We start from the raw sequence: 20,884 nt of genomic DNA, 5'->3' as shown, positions 1-20,884 counted from the left end.
GTATAGTTGGCATGTGTTTACATCAATGCAACATACTGATTCAACATGTTTATATATCACCATGATTATTACAGTTACTGTCTGTCACAATACAATGCTATTACAATACCACTGACTATATTCCCTATGCTATATCTTTTATTCCCATGGCTCATTCATTCCATAACTGGAAGCCTGTATCTCCTACTCACTTCACCCACTTTGCTCATCCCCCACCTCCCTCCCTTCTGGCAACAACCAGTTGTTCTCTGTATTATGGATATATTTATGCTTTTTGTTTGTTTGTTCATTTGTTTTGCTTATCAGATTCCACATGTAAGTGAAATCATATCATCTTTGTCTTTCTCTGACTGAGTTATTTCACTTAGCATAATACCCTCTAGCTCCATCCATGTTGCCACAAATGGCACAATCTCATCCTTTTTTTTGGCTGAGTAACATTCCATTTTGTATATATATATATATATATATATATATATATATACACAAAATATATATATAAATGGAATGATATATATATATACAAAATATATATATATAAATGGAATGATATATATATATATATCATTCCATTTATATATATATTAATGGCATATATATATATATATATCATTATATTTTGGCTGAGTAACATTCCATTTTATATACATATACCATTTCTTTAACCATTCATCTATTGATGGACACTTGGGTTGCTTCCATATCTTGGCTATTTGTAAATAACGCTGCAATAAACAGGGGTGCATGTTTCTTTTCAAATTATTTTCATTTTCTTTGAGTAAATATCCAGTAGTAGAATTACTGGATGATATGGTAGTTCTATTTTTCTTCTTCTGAGGAATGTCCATACTGTTTACCACAGTGCTGCACTAGTTTGCATTCCCACCAACAATGCACAAGGGTTCCTTTTTTTCCACATCCTCACCAACACTTGTTATTTCTTGTCTTTTTGATTCTAGCCACTCTGACAGGTGTAAGGTCAGGTGTAAGGTGTAAGCTGTCATTGTGGTTTTGACTTGTATTTGCCCAATGACTAGTGGTATTGAGCATCTTTTCCTATGTCCGTTGGCTATCTGTGTTTCTTATTTGGAAAAATATATATTCAGGTCCTCTGCTCATTTTTTAATTAGATAATGGGGGGGGGTTGGTGTTGACTTGTATAAGTCCTTTATATATTTTGGATATTAACCCCTTATTGAACGTATCATTTGTAAATATCTTCTCCCATTTAGTAGGTTGCTTTTCTGCTTTGCTGATGGTTTCCCTCACTGTGCAAAACCTTTTTATTTCGATGTAGACCCAATAGTTTAATTTTGCTTTAATTTCCCTTACCTGAGGAGATGTATCTAGAAAAACATTTCTATGGCCAATGTCAAAGAAATTACTGCCTGTGTTCCCTTCTAGGAGTTTTACAGTTTCAGGCCTCACATTTAGGTCTTTAAGGCACCTTGAGATTTGTGTGTGTGTGTGTGTGTGTGTGTGTGTGTGTGTGTGTGGTGTTATAAAGTGGTGGTCCAGTTTCATTCTTTTGCATGCTGTCCAGTTTTCCCAGCACCATGTATTAAAGAAACAGTCTATTCCTCATTGTATATTCTTTCTTTGTTGCAGATTAATTGAACATATATGTATGGGTTTATTTCTGGGCTCTTTGTTCTGTTCCACTGATCTGTGTATCTGGTTTTGTGCCACTACCATATTGTTTTGATTATAATAGCTTTGTAGTATATCTTGAAACCTGGGACTGTGCTACCTCCTGTTTTGTTCTTCTTTCTCAAGATTGCTTTGGCTATTCAGAGTCTTTTGTTGTTCCATACACATTTTAGGATTATTTATTCTAGTTCTGTGAAAACTGGGTCAGGATTCTTTATGCCTCCAAGATGAGTTGCTTTTCAAGCACCTCATTCCTCTTTCCTACAATTTGGCCTTTATCAAGTTCATCCTAATCCATCAGACATATTTTAATACCTTTGAACCTTAAAGAAAGACTTAGGTCCAATTTTTTCTCTCTAGAAGTTCTTTCTCATGTAAATTAGTGGGTGCAAAAAAAAAAAATCAAGCAAGACCAATGTTGCCTAATTTTATCCTGCAGCATCCAAGCTGCAAGAGTTAATAGATATTTGAGAAAAATGTTAAGGCAATCATTCGCACCAACAAAGTTTGGGTTCATAAACCTAGCCAAAAGGTCTTTCTCCCTCATTCTCTCTTCCTCTCCCCCTACCCCTTTCACACAGACACAGACAGACACACACGCTCACACAGTTATCATCTACAGAAAGCAATGTTCAAAAAGCTGTAGTGCTAATGAAAGTGTACCAAATGAAAATCTAGACTGAAAAATGGGATGAAAAATAGAGAGAGACATTAAATGAGCAAATAAGCTACATGATGAGCTGGTTGATGGAGCCTGGAAATGTAATGAGCAACTTGAAAAATCATTTAATATCTGGTCAGGAAGGAACTTAAAGATCATTTAGTCCAACCCCTTCATTTTACAGCTGAGCAAATGGAAACCTATACTGAGGAAGTGACTTGCCCAAGGTCACAATGTTCCTGTGAGATAAATGAACTAAAGTTTTTCCGTGATACCCTCTCACAGAAGGTGATTCCTTCATAGGTAATATTTGCTAGAAATTTTGTTCTGCTAATAGACAAAGGGTAAGGAATCATTTTCATTAAATCAATCAAATGTTATGAATCATGATGCATTTCTCTGACTTAGAATACACAGGAAAAAAAAGTTTCATAGACGACTCATTCCATCCAATGGCACTACACTGTTACTCGTAGACTTCACAAGTAATAAAAGCAATAGTACTAATAGTTATTACCAATAATTGACTATTTTCCATTCATCAGGCACCATGCTAAATATAGTGGGTTTTTTTTTCCATCAATCCTCTTATTAAATACACAGAAATGAGTTTAAAGAACTCAGTATTCACTCAACATTGGACAAGTTATCTAAGTGGCAGACTAGGATTCAGGGCTGGGAAGATTGATAGTATTCTGAAGGGAAAAGCAGATTGAAGCCAGTTATTTGGGATACTAAACTACTGAATAACATTTGTATCCTTTAGACCACTAACATCTATTCTCCTTTATCTGCCCCATCACTGGTATCTATATATTCTGTCTACCCCTTCCTTCCACCAATCTATACTGGACACTTCTACCACAGACTAATTTATTGGTGACACATACTCACTCTAAAACTTTAGTGGTTTCCCACAGTGTATTTAATGCCTTCATAATTGCCCTAAATCTATCTTTCTAACATTAGATCCCACTTCTTCTGTATCAAATACTTGCTCTTGTCAAACTAGATAACCCTATCCTCAATATACACTTTGAAATTCATCCTTCATTCTTTAACACTTACTGTGTACCTACTATGTGCCTGACATTGTGTTAAACATTGGAAATACAAATAGAAAAGAGATCCCCCCTCCTGTCTTCTTAAAGATGTTTAGAGTGTTATAGACAAACAGGGAAACAACTGATTATAGTCAAGAAAGGTGATTGCTACAACTCGATCTTGTCGAAGTGCAGTGGGAACCAAGACAAACTCTGAGTTTCTAGTATGTAACTTTGGGTTTCTTTGTTTTGCTTTGTTTTTTCCCTGATATGCCTTCCACGATCCACACTTCCATCTTCATATAACTATATCCCAAAGAATTAAGTTCAAATGCCTCATGACCATGTGGATATGTTTCTTCCCATTTTTTTTCTGTGAATGCCTTCTCTCAAAAATGTAGTGCAAGTTCCTAATAAATAAACAAAAAAAAAAGTTTTACTTTTTTAAATACCTTGAATATTCATGCTTAGAAAAGCAAGAGAAGCAGAAAATAAATTTGCCAAATCCTGAAGGTGATTACAGGGGGTCCAGTGGTTACAGACTATAACAGCATCTAATTTTACTTCAAAACTTCTGCCTTTCCTTCCTCTATATATATTTGAGTATGATTAGGGTCTTTTATTGGGTCACAGATGGAATGAGAAGGAAAGATTTTTTTTCCTGGTGTGAATACTTAAAAAAGAGAAAAGCACCAAAAAGGATATGGGTATATTGTGACAGCAAAGCTGTCTGAAGTGAAATAAACTGGATTTTAGCAATGAAAGGTACAGGAAAATAATGGTACAAGTAAAAAAGACTCTTCCCCAGAGATACAGCCAGGGATGGACTGAAGAAATGCAAAACCAAGTAGTTCCCCAGATCATCCACTAGGCGTCCCATCCTGCTTAGTCCCTCAGGGCTCCCTCTAGGCAACAAGAAAATTAGGAAGCTCTCTCTAGACAGCCAATCATATTGCAGTGCTCTAAATATGTCCTACCTTGAGGCTTCTTGAGCTCAGGGGCCTCATCAAAATCATGTTCATATTCCTCAATGTCTAACACACTCTTGGGCACACAATAGGTATTTGGAAATATGTGCCGAATGCATGTTAAATAAAGGAACAAACAGGCACTTACATGGTTGTAAAGAGCACTTCTAAACCACTGTATTGAGAGTTTTCCAGACCTTTTCCTTGACATACTATATGGGTAGTGCTTCTGAGGGCTTCATCATCCCAGCCTATGCTGCAATAAATCTCTGAGCATGTCTAGCCTACAGCACACCCAAGAAATTTGCTCATACCTTTCCTCTATTTCTTTATATAGAAAAGAAAGTAAAAGATGCTAACTATTGGGCTGAAGCAAAAAGTCAAGAGGTAGAATGTTCCAAAAGCGTTCCTGGACTTGGACAACTTGCAAAATTTAACAAGCACTCTAGATGGGGTTCAGTGTTCACCACAGTGACAGACAATTACTGCCCAATGGTTCTGAGTGCCCAGGAGGCCACAGTGAAACAAATGCAGGAAGCCTTTTGATATCCTACTCACTCTGTATTTATTGGCCCCCATGGCTTTCTACCCTAAGCCATGAGAACATTTTGTAAAAGAGAATATGATCCTGGAGAATTAACTGGACTCTTCCTTGTGCCCATGGTAAATCATGAGACTGGATGGCCTACAGCTAACTAAGCCTACAAATTACCAGCCTGCTTCAGAGGCCATGATGCAAAGAACAGTCGTTTCTGCACATAAAATAACAGCCAGACAGTGTAATAGATTTTTAGGACTAGGAACATCCCTAAAATCATTCAAGAAGAGCAGTTTCCAAACTATTTTAGTCATGGAGTCCTTGTTTCAAGTTACAAAATTTCAGATCTTTAGTATAACCTAATAAGTAAAAGTTACTCCTGGGGTATGGAAGACAATGAAGGCAGAATCTCTAGAGCTTCAGAAAATTGTATTTGAACAAAATCATCCTAATCCACCCCCTGATTTTAGATATGCAAAAGGTCTATGAGAAATTATTTTTCTTCCACTTTACACATGAGGATTTTTGGGGCACCTGAGTGGCTCAGTCGGTTAAGCGTCTGACTTCAGCTCAGGTCATGATCTCATGGTTTGTGAGTTCGAGCCCTGCATCGGGCTCTGGGCTGACAGCTCAGAGCCTGGAGCCCGCTTCAGAATCTGTGTCTCCCTCTGTCTGCCTCTCTGCTGCTTGCACTGTGTCTCTCGCATTATCTCAAAAATAAATAAACATTAAAAAAATTATAGATGAGGATTCTTACTGAAGAACAACTTAAATTTTTTTTGTCAACATTATACAGCTAGTGCATCAGTCAGAGTCCCTTTGGAAACCAGATGGCACACCTAAATTCAAATACTTTGAAGAGGTAACAAAGGGACTATTTACAAACCTGTGGGCAGGGTTTCCAGAACAAATAAGGGATGGTGCAGTACCCTGGAGTTGGGGATTTGGGCCTGAAAATAGGAGAGGGAACAGTTACATGTAAGAAGAGAATCATGAGCCACCTTAAGGAGACATGCAATCTATAGTAGAAAGATATAGGCAGCTCTCAGCAAGCCTACAAGAAGGAAACTAGAGGAATATGTATACCATCCTCATTCTCCTCCTTCTCCCTGATTTCTTGCCAGGGCTTCCACTGGCTGAACTAACTAGAAATAAGACAACAGAGTATCTATCAATGTGTTCCATACAGATCAGCCTCCTGAAGCAAAAGAGTAGGATAAAGAAGAGCAGAGAGTAGACATGAAGAGGTAAACTGAGGTTATCTGCCACAGTCAACCAATGCCTGAAACAGAATTATTCAGATATATAATGGCAAAATCTATATTCTTTTAATTTTTAAAGTTTATTTATTTTTGAGAGAGAGAGAAAAAGAGAGAGAGAGCAAGGGAAGGGCAGAGAGAGTTGGGGACAGAGGATCCCTACTGACAGCAAAGAGCCCAATGCAGGGCTCAAACTCATGAACCATGGGATTATGGCCTGAGCTAAAGTCGGACGTTTAACTGACTGAGCCACCACCCAGGCACCTGGCAAAATCTATATTCTTGATCACAATGGTGTTTTATGCTACATGAATTTTTTTTAACCCATATACTGTTTGGTAACAAAGCTAGTATTGAATAGGATTTCCTGTCCATTGGCCCACAAATATGTCTCCCGTTACTCTATAAATCTATTGAGAATGGTCCTTCCAAATATTCAGCAATACTTTCAACCTCTTAGGTAACTCAAATCATGTTCTCTTAATATAAATATAGAGATTATTATACTAGTCCTAATGTTCTTCATAACATTAAAATGGGAATCTGTGTTTTAGTAAATACCGAACCACATTCCAGTTCAGTGTGTGGCAGTTCATCTTCACCAGATGAAATGTTTAACATCTGAAAGAATGTTTGGCAAACACATGAGACCCTACCTGTTCCATCTATGCCCATAGCAGACATCATTTGATAATGGTTTTCTGTCTTGATGAGAATAGGTACAAACTCTGGATCTTTCTCAGCATAGTCAACAACTTCCAAATGATCAGTTAGCACATGAGAAGAAGCCCATATTTATCTCAATAGTGAAGAAGAAAAATATAGGAGAACAGAAAAAGTCTGTGTGAATCTAAGAACGCAAGACTGAAAGCCCCAACACGTTGAATGCCATTTTTAAAGAGCTCTCATCCTGAGTCACTTTTAGGCCAGGCAAGAGAAAATAAATACATGTTGAAACAAAATACCTCTTTGCTCTAGAGAACAAATCTACCCTTAGTTAAAACTGAGAATATATAACAAAATGGGTAGTTTTAAATTGTTACAATATGAATATAATTCCACAATGAAAATCATTTATAAACAACTATTGGATGGACAGTTCAATACTCTCTTAAGGTTATAAAGGGATTTATTCTGAAGGAAACCTGTGGGAAGGATTTTGATCCAAGAAGCTATTCTCCCTTCCAGCAAAGAAAAAAAAAAGAAAAGAAAAGAAAAAGATGTAAACAGAGATTAAAGGAAGAGGAGGGCAGAAGGAAAAGAATAGAGAATGAACTTTGCTCAGGAAACAAACAAAAAAAATGATATGAAGTTTCTATAAAATACAGAAGAGAAATCCTCTCTTGCTTATACCTCATTTTATTAGATCAGGGTGTTTAGAAATAATCCAATGTCTTTCCTTGAAACTTGCAGAGTAAAAAGCAAACTCCATACCATTAGCAACAAGATCCTACATGCCTAGTTCTCCCATTTAATTCCTTTCTACTTCTTGGTCATCACACTCTATCCACACACACACACACACACACACACACACACACACACCACCTTCCTGTGGTCTACTCACAGCTACTTGAATATTCCAAGCTCTTTTCTACCTCAGGATCCCTGCACGTTGGTTGCTCTCTGCCTGGAATGCTTCCACCCTTCCTACTTCGTGACTAGCTCCTACCCATTCTTTAGAAATCAGCTTAAATAAAGACCTTCTCTGAAAACTTTATTTAAAGTAGGTCCCTTCTGTTATTCTCTAACTCTGTTTCTTATGTTTTTTTTCCTTTGAACTTTATAGTTGGATATATTTTATTTATACTCCTATTTGTTCATTGCTTGGCTCCTACGCTGGGATATGAGTCCTATAAGAGCAAAAACGATCTCAATCTTACTCACTGTTACATCCACGGAACCTACTACAGTGGCAACCACACACTGAAACATTCTATAAATGTTTGTGAAATAAATGAATGGCAAGCTATTTTGTTTGTAACCTATAAATCTTTCCAATCTTACCTCCAGGACCCACAAGACAAAAGCATATGAAATTTTGTGATTTGATTTGCAGGTAATAATCATTGAAGCTTATTGAGCACCATTTGCTATGTCTAGACACAACTCTAAACATAAATAAATAAATAAATAAATAAATAAATAAATAAATAAATTTACATGGGTGCATGTATATGTGTAATTTTAAATCTCACAAAATCCCAATGGATTATTATTGGCCCCATTTTACCGATGAAGAAAATGAGGTATCTGTAGATTTAGTTAGCGAGACAGAGAAAGGTCTATTAAAATGACAGGTCTTAGAAATATCATGATAGGTGATCTTCAAATATATTTTCAACATATCCAAGCAACCAATGTGACCCAGACACATCCTCTGGGGGTTGTTCCTGAGAGACAGTCACAACAGAATGAAAAGGAAATAAGCAGAGTCAGGGACACTAGAATCAGACTGCTTCTCTTCCACTTACTGCTTGTATGACTGTATTAAAATCCTTTCTCTCTCTTACCTGACCTCAGATTCTACATCCGGCCAAGGAGAAGTTGGGTCTAGATGAATTACCTGGTGATTTATGTAACTTAAAGACCCACCACAAAGTCTAAGAAATGGCTCATATGTTCTGGCATGATATTGATTGCCAGGATCTGTGCTTTGTGATAACTGTTCCTCAATGAGTAGTAAGAGATCACAATACTGGGTTTGACTGTAGGGAATTTAAAATTAATGCTAGCAAGCAAGAGGAGTTACATGCTGGGATTAAAGTGGTAGCAGTAGAGTTGAGAATGGAAAGATTCAGGAATATGTTTGAGTTAACAGAGAACTGAATGAAAAGAATTAAATTTAAATTCACTTTAATTACACCAGAGAGGTGTTTTCATTTCAAACCACTTGAACTAGGGAAAACAATGTAATATTACATCATCAAAAATAAAGTTAACATACCAAAAAATAACCTCTGGTATGTTTCAATACTCAACAGCAAGCTATGGATATTTGGGAGAGAATACGGGAATCAGAGATTTCTCTTCTGTAAAATAAAGGAGCTAGACAGTATTATGCTAAATGAAATAAGTCAGTCAGAGAAAGACAAATACCGTATGATTTCACTCATATGAGGAATTTAAGAAATAAAACAAATGAACATGTGAGGGGAGGAAGAGAGGCAAACCATGAAACTCGTAACTATAGAAAACAAATGATGGTTACCAGGGGAGATGGGCAGGGGGAAGGGGAAAATAGGGGATGGGGATTAAGGAGTTCACCTGTTACGATGAGCACTGGGTATTATATGGAAACATGGAGTCACTAAATTCTACACCTGAAAATAAGATTACACTGTATGTTAACTAACTGGAATTTAAATTAAAACGTGAAAGCAGGTCACAATCTCACAGTTTGGGAGTTTGAGCCCCATGTCGGGCTCTGTGCTGATAGCTCAGAGCCTGGAGCCTGCTTCCGATTCTGTGTCTTTCTCTCTGCCCCTCCTCTGCTTGTGCTCTGTTTCTGTCTCAAAAATAAATAAATAAACATTATTTAAAAAAAAACTTGTAAGAAAAAAATAAATTCAAAACAAAATAAAGTAAAATAAAATAAAGGAGTTGAAACAGATAATTCTATAGGCCTCCTCAATACCTCTACAATTCTTTATTCAGTATTTCATAAGTACTTATTGAGCGTTTCACATGGACTTCACCCCATCATAGGCAGAGCAAGTCATACAGAATAAAATAACATCATCCATGCCTTCAGAGATGCTAATCTAATTACGAGATCACTGTAGATCAAACTGATGGAAACAAAATACAGAATTGTAATATAATACATAATTTCAATTTATCCCTGTTTTGTTATATAAATCATAACATATTAACTAAAACCCTGACTTTTTGAAATAATGGAAAGTATTAAAATTAAGACATTAAAAATAGTAACATATTGGGGCCAAAAAAGGTAACTGATTAATTATTTTTATTTGTTGACCAGACAATATAAACGTAGTGTATTTTCATAGGGATGGGTTTAGAATGTAATTGGAAAGTTACATTTGCAGGAAGCAGAGTTCTCTCATGATAAACATAATGGATAGCAATGAAAAGAAAATAGAACAATTGCCTCTGGTTTATAAAAAGCGAAAGGGATGCAAGTGTTAGTAGCATTAAAACTTCATGGGGTGGCTCAGTGGGTTAAGCATCTGACTCTTGATTTCAGTTCAGGTAATAATCTTAAAGTTTGTGAGCTCAAGCCCCGCATTGGGCTCTGTGCTCTCAGCTTGGGATTCTCTCTCTCTCTCCCCCCACCTCTCTCTTTCAAAATAAATAAATAAACTTAAAAAAAAAAAACCTTCAACTGTTGCCTACACCAAAATGATTGTCACTATAGTGATACTGACCCAGAACAAGCATCAAATAGGAGGATCAAAATGAAAGATAAATTGCCCCCAAATATAAAGTGTACACACTCAGATGGGCAGCAGCAACATGGAAGGCAGATTATTCTCATAAATTTCCCTTTTCATGAACTTGTGTTCATAAAATATGAAAATTCTTGTGGAATTTTCTCTCAGAATTCTATTTCTTTTTGTTAATGGGCTGTCCACAAAAATCAGATTTTGAAAAATAGTTGAATTAATGAAAACAAAGGTAAATATTAAAATTTTAAATATTTCTAGTATCTTAATGGAAATATAATGCATATTTTAAAATTAAATCAAGCTCTTAAAAGATCAAGAAGATGAATTATATTAATTATTATCTAACTTTAAAAATGAGGGAGGAGAAACCAAATCCATTATCATCATAAGACAGAAATTTTCATACTGTGAATAAAAATATTGCTTTAAGAAAAATTTCCCAGATGATTTTTTAAATGCTTATTTATTTATTTTGAGAGAGAGAGAGAGAGAGAGAGAGAGAGAGAGAATGTGAGCTGAGGAGGGGCAGAAAGAGAAGAAGAGAGAGAATCCCAAGCAACCTCCATGCTGTCAGTGCAGAGCCTGATGCAGGGCTTGATCTCAGAAACTGTGAAATCATGACCTGAGTCAAAATCAAAAGTTGAACAATTAACTGACTGAGCCACCTAGGCACCCCTTCCAGATAATTTTTATAAGACATTTTACCCACATTGGAAAAAAATGTAAGATTTCAACAAAGTAGAGATAACTTAAAATTGTATATATAATGGAAAGAAACAAAAGCATGAAAAATTATTCATGCACTCATTCATTCAACAAATACTTTTAGAGCATTTCTATGCATTAGGTGCTGTGTCCAGTGATCATATAAGATATCATATGCAGATGGAATGAATTTCAAAATCCTAAGGGACTCACAGTGAGGAATGGGTGTAGGGCAAATAAATATACAACAAACATTAAAAAGGCTATCAAACTATACCCCATGATAATCATAAAGGTAGTAAAGGTTATAGGAGATATGTTAATGATCAGTTCAGATGATTGAAGATGGCTAACAAAGTAGGCAGCAAAATGAGATAAATATTGAAGGATGTAGGACTTTTTAAATGAATTGGGAGGGATAGAAATAATAAAGATGTTAACATAAGAAACTGACACAAAATACTGAACAGGTATAAAAGGGTCAGGAATTAGAAAGCCTTGATGGCTGCAGTAAATATTCTGTGCCTTAAATGTATAGGTAATCACAAGCTACTGTCATTTATGCCAGGTATAAACATGGAATCATAAAACAGTTGGAGGCTTGTGGGGAGCAAGGGCTGGGGTGGGAAGTGTTGAGAAGAATAATGATGTCATTTCCTCCTTCCCTGTCCCTGGAAGAATTCTTAAATTAGCCACTACACTCTTCCACTGATTCTGTACATGACTCTAGAATGCCATCTCAACATTCCAAGAAATCACTGCCAATCTCACTAAGTGTGAATTTGAATATTCATCCAGTATTTTGTTGTTTTTATTTTTATTTACTCTTTCGCATTTGATATGCAATCACTTGACCAGAACAAATTATCAACCCAGATTCTATACTAGGCACTAGTGAAGAAGAAAATAGACCCAAACTTAATGAATACTGTTTTTAGGAATGTAAGAAAAAAAGAGCAGTTTTATATTCACTGAGATGGTGTCAGCACTTGGGGTAAAGAATCTTTACATTCTTTTAATAATCTCAGCTTTCTGGGTAGTGTCTGAACTGGGATGATGGAAGTGGGCCTGGAAAGGGAAGCAGAAGTGAAATTGAATACAGAGCTATATCCAAAGTACTTACTGAATTTCTATCACTCACCTTCACCTGCCCTATAATCCAGGCATCTCACGATTTTCCCTGACTATGCCTTCTTCTTCATGTCTTTTTATGGGTTATTCCCTTCACTGGAACCCGCTTTGCCTTCTTCACTGTTTGGTGAACTTCCTGCTTATCAAACTTAATTCACATGGGACGTCTTCCATTCTGCTTCCTTGCCGCTTCTGTAATATTGTATACCTTTATTTTAGTATTTGTCAGCTATGTTTATTCTCTTGCCTTTCTGTTCCTTGGGTCTAACATGACTCTTCATCTTCATACTACCAATATTCAACACTGTTCCCACCACCCAACAGGGTGTTCAATAGTGATTTGACTGAATAAATAAACGCTTAAGTTGAACATCAGAGTATAGGATATGGGGTTTTCACCAGGTTTGTTTTATCATGCTTCCTAATGTTCACATTATAAACTTAAACATAAAGAGTTTAAAGACATCTACTTGGTGGTGTTTCTGAAATACTGGATTGCATATGAGAAACCCAGGTCAAAATGGCAGATTTCCTGTGACTAATATCCAAAACGAATAATCCTAAAAGGTGATGTATGAGTTTCTGTATTCAAAATAGGTATGTTTAGGTTGGAAGTTTGGTGTCTCTCTTGAAGGACAAGTCTCAAACCCATCTTTTAAAAGAACTCTGACCACCTGGAAAACTTGCCTGAATCTTTTCCAAAAAAATATTGTTTATATTCTATTGTAAATATTTAAGTATCTTATCTCTTGTACCAGAGTACAGGATCTTCAAAGGTAGGTCCATGGACATTTTTTATCACCATACTATCTAAAACAGTGCTTTGAAAATAACAGGTACTTAATAAACAGAGGACTTCAGCTTTTCCATGCTTTAAATTAGAAATACCAGCTCTAGTATGACCTATCCCAATATTACTTTCTTTTCTTTATAGAGTCAGGGACATCAACATCGTCTTGGATGAGTCAGTTCCATGTTACTCAATAATTCTTAACCTAAGCCCTCTTTTGATGGATATCTTTATTTATAAATACGATACCCTTTTACTTAACAATATGATATCCTTTTACTTAACACTCACACTAGCACACTAGCACCTATGAACAACAGAACATGTGGTCAAATTTACCTGTATAAGCTTTACCTCTATGGCTTGTAGTCTGAGACAATAGCTGAATTTTTTTCCAATTATAGAATGTCCCTTACATTGAAAAATCATTGTAGTATTGGCATACAAACATTGAACATTAATGATAATCTTTGCCTTGACCTCAGATGGTACATGGCCTTATATGATTTCATTTAGAGCACTTGCAGAAATGTGCTCTCAGCCTATTCATTTAGCCTGGTATATGTGTCTGATATTTTTTTTTCCCCTTTCATAACAGTGTAACAACAGCAGAATTTAACTAATCACCCTGATGACTAGAGACCCTTTGTGGATTTTATGAATTAGTGATAAAGTGGAACAAATCTGCAAAATAAAGGAAAATGCCTCATCAAATTTATTCATTTATTTTGACAAGAGCAATTTTGTTTTAATTAGTTATGATAGCATCTCAGTAAATGTGCTGTAGCATGTTTTCTCAAATTAATTAAAGCCCCTTTTCCCACCAAGGCACTGTGCTTATACAGAAAGGAAAAAAGGGAAGAAAAAGCACAGATTTAATTGAGACAATCATTGGTTTTCTGGATTATTTTAGGGGAATACATGAACATTTTTCAAAAGACAGTGTCTGCTCCTTTTGAATATACATTCCGTAAGCTCATTGGAAGAGAAAATTAGGAATTGCTTTTAAAAGATAAATTTGGATAGGAATTTAATTTTGAGCTGAATTTGCTTTTCAATTTTAAAAGTGTTTTGAAATAGGTCCTAAGGAAAAAAAAGTAGTTTCAACTAAGCCATTTTTACTAATGTATAGACTTTCAGGATAAAAAACAATATAAGAATTGTCTACTCTATTAATAGACACAGTATTTTATATTTTATACCCCATTTATCACCTCATGAAAGAACTGAATTCCACCACAGTTTAAATGAAGATTTTTGGTTCTGTTAAAAACATCTACATTTTGGCTGGCTCTAAATTACCCTCTTGGACCAAGTCTAACATATTGGTTAGAAGCAAAGATGCTGCAGACAGACTAATTGGGGTCATACTCCCTTTCTACTATTTCCCACCCACATGGCCTTGGACAAGATATGAACCTCAGTTTGTAATCTTTTTTAAACTGTAGATAATAATTGGGGTGCCTGGGTGGCTCAGTTGCTTGAGGGTCCAACTTCGGCTCAGGTCATGATCTCCCGGTTTGTGAGTTCGAGACCAGCATCGGGCTTTCTGCTGACAGCTCAGAGCCTGAAGCCTGCTTCAGATTCTGTCTCCCTCTCTCTCTGCCCCTCCCCACTTGTGCTCTGTCTCTCTGTCTCTCAAAAAACGAATAAATGTAAAAAAAAATTTTTAATGTAGGTAATAATATATTCGTTATATCATTCAGAGAACAAAATGAAATAATGCATATAAAATGTCTCACATACTCTCTGGCATATTATAAGCACTAATACATGTTAACTATTTTTAGTAAGTTGCCAACCTCACACTGTTGCCTTGAGAAGCTGCTTGGTGCAAACACAAGATTCAGAATTGAATGTTTACTAACACAAATCCACTCACTGACTTGGAGCAAATTAAGAAAATCTCCCAGGACACTGATTTTTCACCCTACAAAATGGGGTTTGGTGGATAACCAAAAAATTCATACACTAGAGGAATTTAGGTCAACCATAAATTTCCAGGACTTGCAGCACATAATCACAGTATCCATTACCTTTATTTTGTACAGAGAGTAAAATACATAATCTTCCCTGGTGAATAATAGCATATTTTAATTCAGTGAAGACTTTCTCTGACCTTGGAGAAAGATATTTAAATGACTGAGTTTTATGTTTCAATTAATGCTGTGGCACTGGTTCAAATCTACTGCAAACATTTTTAAGTAGCACTTAAGCAAACTCAATTAAGATTTATTGCTAAAGTTCCACATTCTAATGTTATTTTCCCATCATTCTCTTGGAGCAAACAGAAGACAACCATATTATGGGTTGAACGTAGGCACCAATTATATATGCATAATCAATTGCCTGGCATCAAGTTGCAGTGTGAAATATCTTCCTGTTTATATAAAGTATTACATAATGATACTTAAAACTCAAACTCCCTTTTATTTCTCTTTAAAGCTAAAAACTCCCATTTTGTTTGCATGTGGTAGCGACTTCTGATAACTGACTGTTGACTCTATGAGTGGATAAAACATTTGTCTTAACCCTAATTCTCAGTGCTGCCTAGGAAAGAGCAAGGCTGAGCCCAGAGGAGCGATTCACAAACAGGAAAAACATACTCAAGGAAATTATGTATCTGTATCTGACACACTAAAACCAAGGTAATTGTATTTACTTTTTAAAGGTAAAATTGAAATTTTTGAACAAACTCAAATAACCTACATTTTATTACAATAATTGATTTTGCACTTGTGATGACTAAATCGATACTTTTGATTCCTTCTTTGCCCCTCCCCCACCATAACTTACTTGTGATTAGCACTTTCCCTTGAATTGGTTCATGTTATAGACCCTGTTTATTGCCTTTATCTGATTTTATGCCTGCTTACAGCCCAAAGACAAATTGACATGATTTGGGGATTCCACAATCAATACATTGCTTTGCAGAGAGCCCAGTGGAGGGTGTGCAGGGATGGAAATATAAGACATGGTCCCTGCTCTCAAAGAGGATTATCCCTCATGCTCTGATCTCTTTTCCCCCATGCATTAGACAGTGTGATTTATATAAAGCTACATGAACGCAAATACACAAACATAAGAATGTAAGTGTGAGATTACAAGGAGCTCTGACACAAATTTCTCCATTCTTTCTCTGACTAATAATCTACATTTTCATCTTTCCTAATACACAAATGAGAAAACAATATTCTGTACACAAATTTGAATTCACTTTTTTATTTTCTTCAAATGCAGTATCGTAATTGTACAGCATCAGGCGCTGAATTTACAGTAATATAAGTGTGATAAGTTTAGCATTCTTATATTACATAGCTATGACACAGACCTTGTTATGGCGGTCAGCGCCAGCCATCTAAACATATGAAGAGGGTGACACAAGAGTAGCCCAACAGATTATATACAACTTAGAAATGGAGGACAGATCAGCCAGCTCTCTACCTGACTTTCTACCACCAAGTCAGAAAAGCTCTTATTTGGTTTAATATAGGGAACAAGAAAACAAAACAAAGCCAAAACAATATACACCACCACCAACAACACAAGAACATATACACAAGAATATGCACAAGTGCCCAGGATATTTTATGTCCCCCTTTTAAAAATGTAGTTTATAGTTGAGTACATCACTGGATAATTTGAATCTGTTTTTCTTTTCCACTGGCATCTATAGTTTGTTGTATCTTTTCTGCTCCAACAAATTGAGTGTAACACATTAAAAAAGTATCATAATTGTTAGTATTGTTAATGCTTTATTACACAAATCTAGGAATATTATAAAATCATGATTCAGACTCGATTAATTTAAAATTTTGATATGACTAAGGATTAAACTAAAGTTTCACTTTGTAACAATGACAAAGTGTCTGTAAAGCAATTGCAGGAAACGTTTAACCTACTGAAGAAAGACTTTTCATAACTCCATCAATTGTTTGCAAATAGGAGTTTTGGGTTACATACAAATAAATCTCTATTAGGAAGAATTTCTTAGCAAGGAATTTGAGGAGTAATCAATCCAAGCACTGAGAGGGGGATTGAAGGAATAACACTGCACTTATTTTTAGCACAATCCAGATATTTCACTGGAATCTTGGCCCAGTTACTCTGAGTACACAGCCTAAAAAGCAATTTTAGTATTAAAAAAAAATAGAATGGAATTTGAAACAAATTATTTTTATAATAGCTTTAGCCAATATTTAAGTATTTGACAATGGATGCTAACCAAAGCACAGGGTGCAAAGACCATCTGCTGTCAATGTGGTGTCAGCATAACCTAATGTTTTATCAGAGATGTCAAATAAGCAGCTCAGCTTCTGTGAGGATATTTCCTTCCTCCCCACCCCCCACTAATCATTTCTGTTGCTCTTTCTCATCAAGCTCAAACAGTAGCCTTAGAACCTCTCTACAGAGATCGCTTCAGATATCAAAGAACAAATAAATGGAGTTAACCTAAGAGATAAACCTTATTTGTTATTTTAGCCTTAAATAATTAAAACTTCGTCTGATAAGCTTTCTCAAAGAGTCAGTTAAGACTTTGGCCTAAGCTTGGTGCATGAATGTTGATATGGGTAAACAGTTAAACAGGTGGGTCAAACTAAGAATTACTCTAGATGTGGAATTTAACAGTCACAGTTATTGTTTACAGAACAGAGACTCAAACTCTCCCACTAGGGACTTCTCAAAAAAAAAATTGGAATACTTCAAACACACAGTGCAGTGTTAATGCACATAGCTATTTTCTATTTTACTCTAAATTTATGAGTGAGTGAATGAGTGAGTACCCGTCCTAACCTGGTAAAATTATAAAGAAAAATAAACGGAACAATAACCATTTACTCCCTGTTTTGTAAGGAAATGCCCCTCTAACCAGCTCATTGCCAAGCTCCAGGCAACAGAAACTATTTAAACATTTTTCAACCAGGAACACAAAGTGTGTTGCAGGGGCCAGTATCATCAGTCACCTGGGACCTTAGAAATGCAAAATCACTGGCCCCACTGAGACCAACCAAATCCAATTCTGCATATTAACAGACTATCCAGCAAATTTGCATGCAATTAAAGTTTTAGGAGCACTTATCTAGACTCCTAGAAATCCAGATTCAAGAGATAGGTTATAGAATTTTAATAAAAATTGTCAAAAATTCTCTTTTCCAGATTCTATAAACAGTATTGACCAAATTCTGTTCTGTGAAACAAAACATCAATGAGATGCTTTGCAAAGAGAGAAAAGAGTAGAGGAGGAAGGTTTGCTTTAAAAATGTGAGAAAGTCCACACATCATCCTCTTAGAAATTCACTATACACATCAGCATATTGTAGGTTCTGAGAAGTACCATCACAAAGAAACCAGTTCTACTTTAACTCAATCTTTCAAAAATGACCTCTTCTTTTCAACTAATAACTATTAACTACTTTTGAGATGCTTTGGGAAAACTGCTATAGATTATAATTTATTTCAACCCACAAAAATATGCAGCACATGTAGGCCTCCCACTATCTCACCTTTCATTATGCAGACATGAGGTACAGTGAGGACCTTTTGGCATGTCTGGTTAAAACTGAGAAATAAATGAAAAATGAACATCTTGGCTAGAGCCCCAGAATAGCTTGCATCAAAGTGAATTTTGGCTTTGCGAGGCTCCCTTATGTTTGCCTGGAGCCAAAGTATAAAGATCTAGAGTTTGAAACTGACTCATGTCAATAAACCAGCACATCTAAAAGCTTGACAACAAAAGGTTTTGATGCTCTAAGCCCCATGCTTTATTTAGTTTAAGTTTATTTATTTTTTTCAGTAATCTCCACACCCAGTGTGGGTCTCAAACTCACAACCCTGAGATCAAGAGTCACATGCTCTTCCAACTGAGCAGCCAGGAATCAGACGCATGCCCTAGAGTTAGAAGTTCTTAGAGCGAGTGACATTGCCCAAGAGGATTCACAAATACTACAAAGAGTTGTGTCTTCATTTATGAGTAGATTCACAATATGAACATCATCGCTCCCTGAAAACTGTGATTAATAAATTACTCAAATATAAGGTACTACCCAGTACTGAATCAGGCTAACCATTTAGTACCACCTGAATCCATATATTTAAAGAAAGAAGATAGAGCTTAAGACGCAGAGAAACAACAGCTGAATGAGAAAATACAGTGACAACAGAATGAAGAAAACTATTCTGGGTTTTTACACTCCCCATCAGCCCCTCCACCCATACACATGTCAAAACCTGGTTATATGGACTTATATAGCTATATTCATGTTAAGTTCTCAATTTCTGTTCTCTTCCAAAAGATATATCAAGTAGGTTTAAAATTTCACAATCCCCACCGTTTTTTTAACTTTTATATTATGGACAGTTAGTGTAAGGCAAAACTTCAGCCTGTTGTTAAGAGTAGCTGAGGGGGGCGCCTGGGTGGCGCAGTCGGTTAAGCGTCCGACTTCATCCAGGTCACGATCTCGCGGTCCGTAAGTTCGAGCCCCGCGTCAGGCTCTGGGCTGATGGCTCGGAGCCTGGAGCCTGTTTCCGATTCTGTGTCCCCCTCTCTCTCTGCCCCTCCCCCGTTCATGCTCTGTCTCGCTCTGTCCCAAAAATAAATTAAAAAGTTGAAAAAAAAATTAAAAAAAAAAGAGTAGCTGAGGGACCCCAGGGAAATCGTATACTCTGTAACCCATGCATCACTCAGACGAGCAACACCTGATCATAGGATCAAGGATAGAGTCCCTTCTCTCCGCACAAATCCTTGCTTGTTAGATCCTAAATACAAAGACAGGAACAAAATAATGCCACAGGCTCTGTCTGGGGAGGCAGATATTCCCCTCTGAATCCTCACCACCAAGACCTCAGAAACTGATTCTTTTTAAGGGTGAAGGGTGCCCAGCCAAGAATGGAGGACGAAGCCACACCAGGAGACAAGTGTTTTGATCCCAAACCAAAATTAATAGAGCCCTCAGGGTATGTTTCATTATGAACCAGGAACAAACAACCATACAACCACTTATCTGAACATTCCCCCAAAATGTAAACACAAGTTCCTATCTTATTAACAGCTATTAATAATTAAGAGCTCTTAAAATCTATACTCAGATTTGCCCACCTTAGGACCAAAACTTCAGTGCTGCAATTTAAAGATATTAAACTTTTTTTTGAGACAGAAAGAGGAGAAAAGGGTCCATTTGATAGTAATAGAGGTAGAGCAACCAACCAGGTTTGAGCTATACACACACACACACACACACACACACACGCACACTCACACACACACACACACACACACACACACACACACACACAAACACACACATACATTAGGTATATCAGGCCCCCAGATTGGATTCTATGTCATACAATATATTCCAACTTTCAATTCAGAAAATATGGTCACTCTAACATTAACAAGAGTAGAAGTATGGGAAATATCTTGAACCAAATTTGGTAAAGATTGCATGACTTCAGAGGTAAATAAGGAGGAAATGCCACATTTTGGACTCTCAAACTAGTTCAAGCTGTAAGTCGCTAGAAGGTAGAACCTCCAAACAGCTGCTCAGTAGCCTGTGCAAAATGAGTCAGTTTTCTAAATCAGGTCTTCAGTGAGTTGTAGAGGCCAATGGAGGTTATACTGCTTTTAAGAGGGGCTATGATGCCGTCGCACAGATGGAAACAGCTGTGTGGGCAACTATGGGAAACAGAGGATTTCCAGCATCACGCACCTAAAAGAAAAAATG

This window comes from Panthera uncia, chromosome D1 (genome assembly GCF_023721935.1).
Source record: "Panthera uncia isolate 11264 chromosome D1, Puncia_PCG_1.0, whole genome shotgun sequence".
Taxonomy (NCBI): Eukaryota; Metazoa; Chordata; class Mammalia; order Carnivora; family Felidae; genus Panthera; species Panthera uncia.
This window is presented reverse-complemented; position numbering follows the sequence as displayed.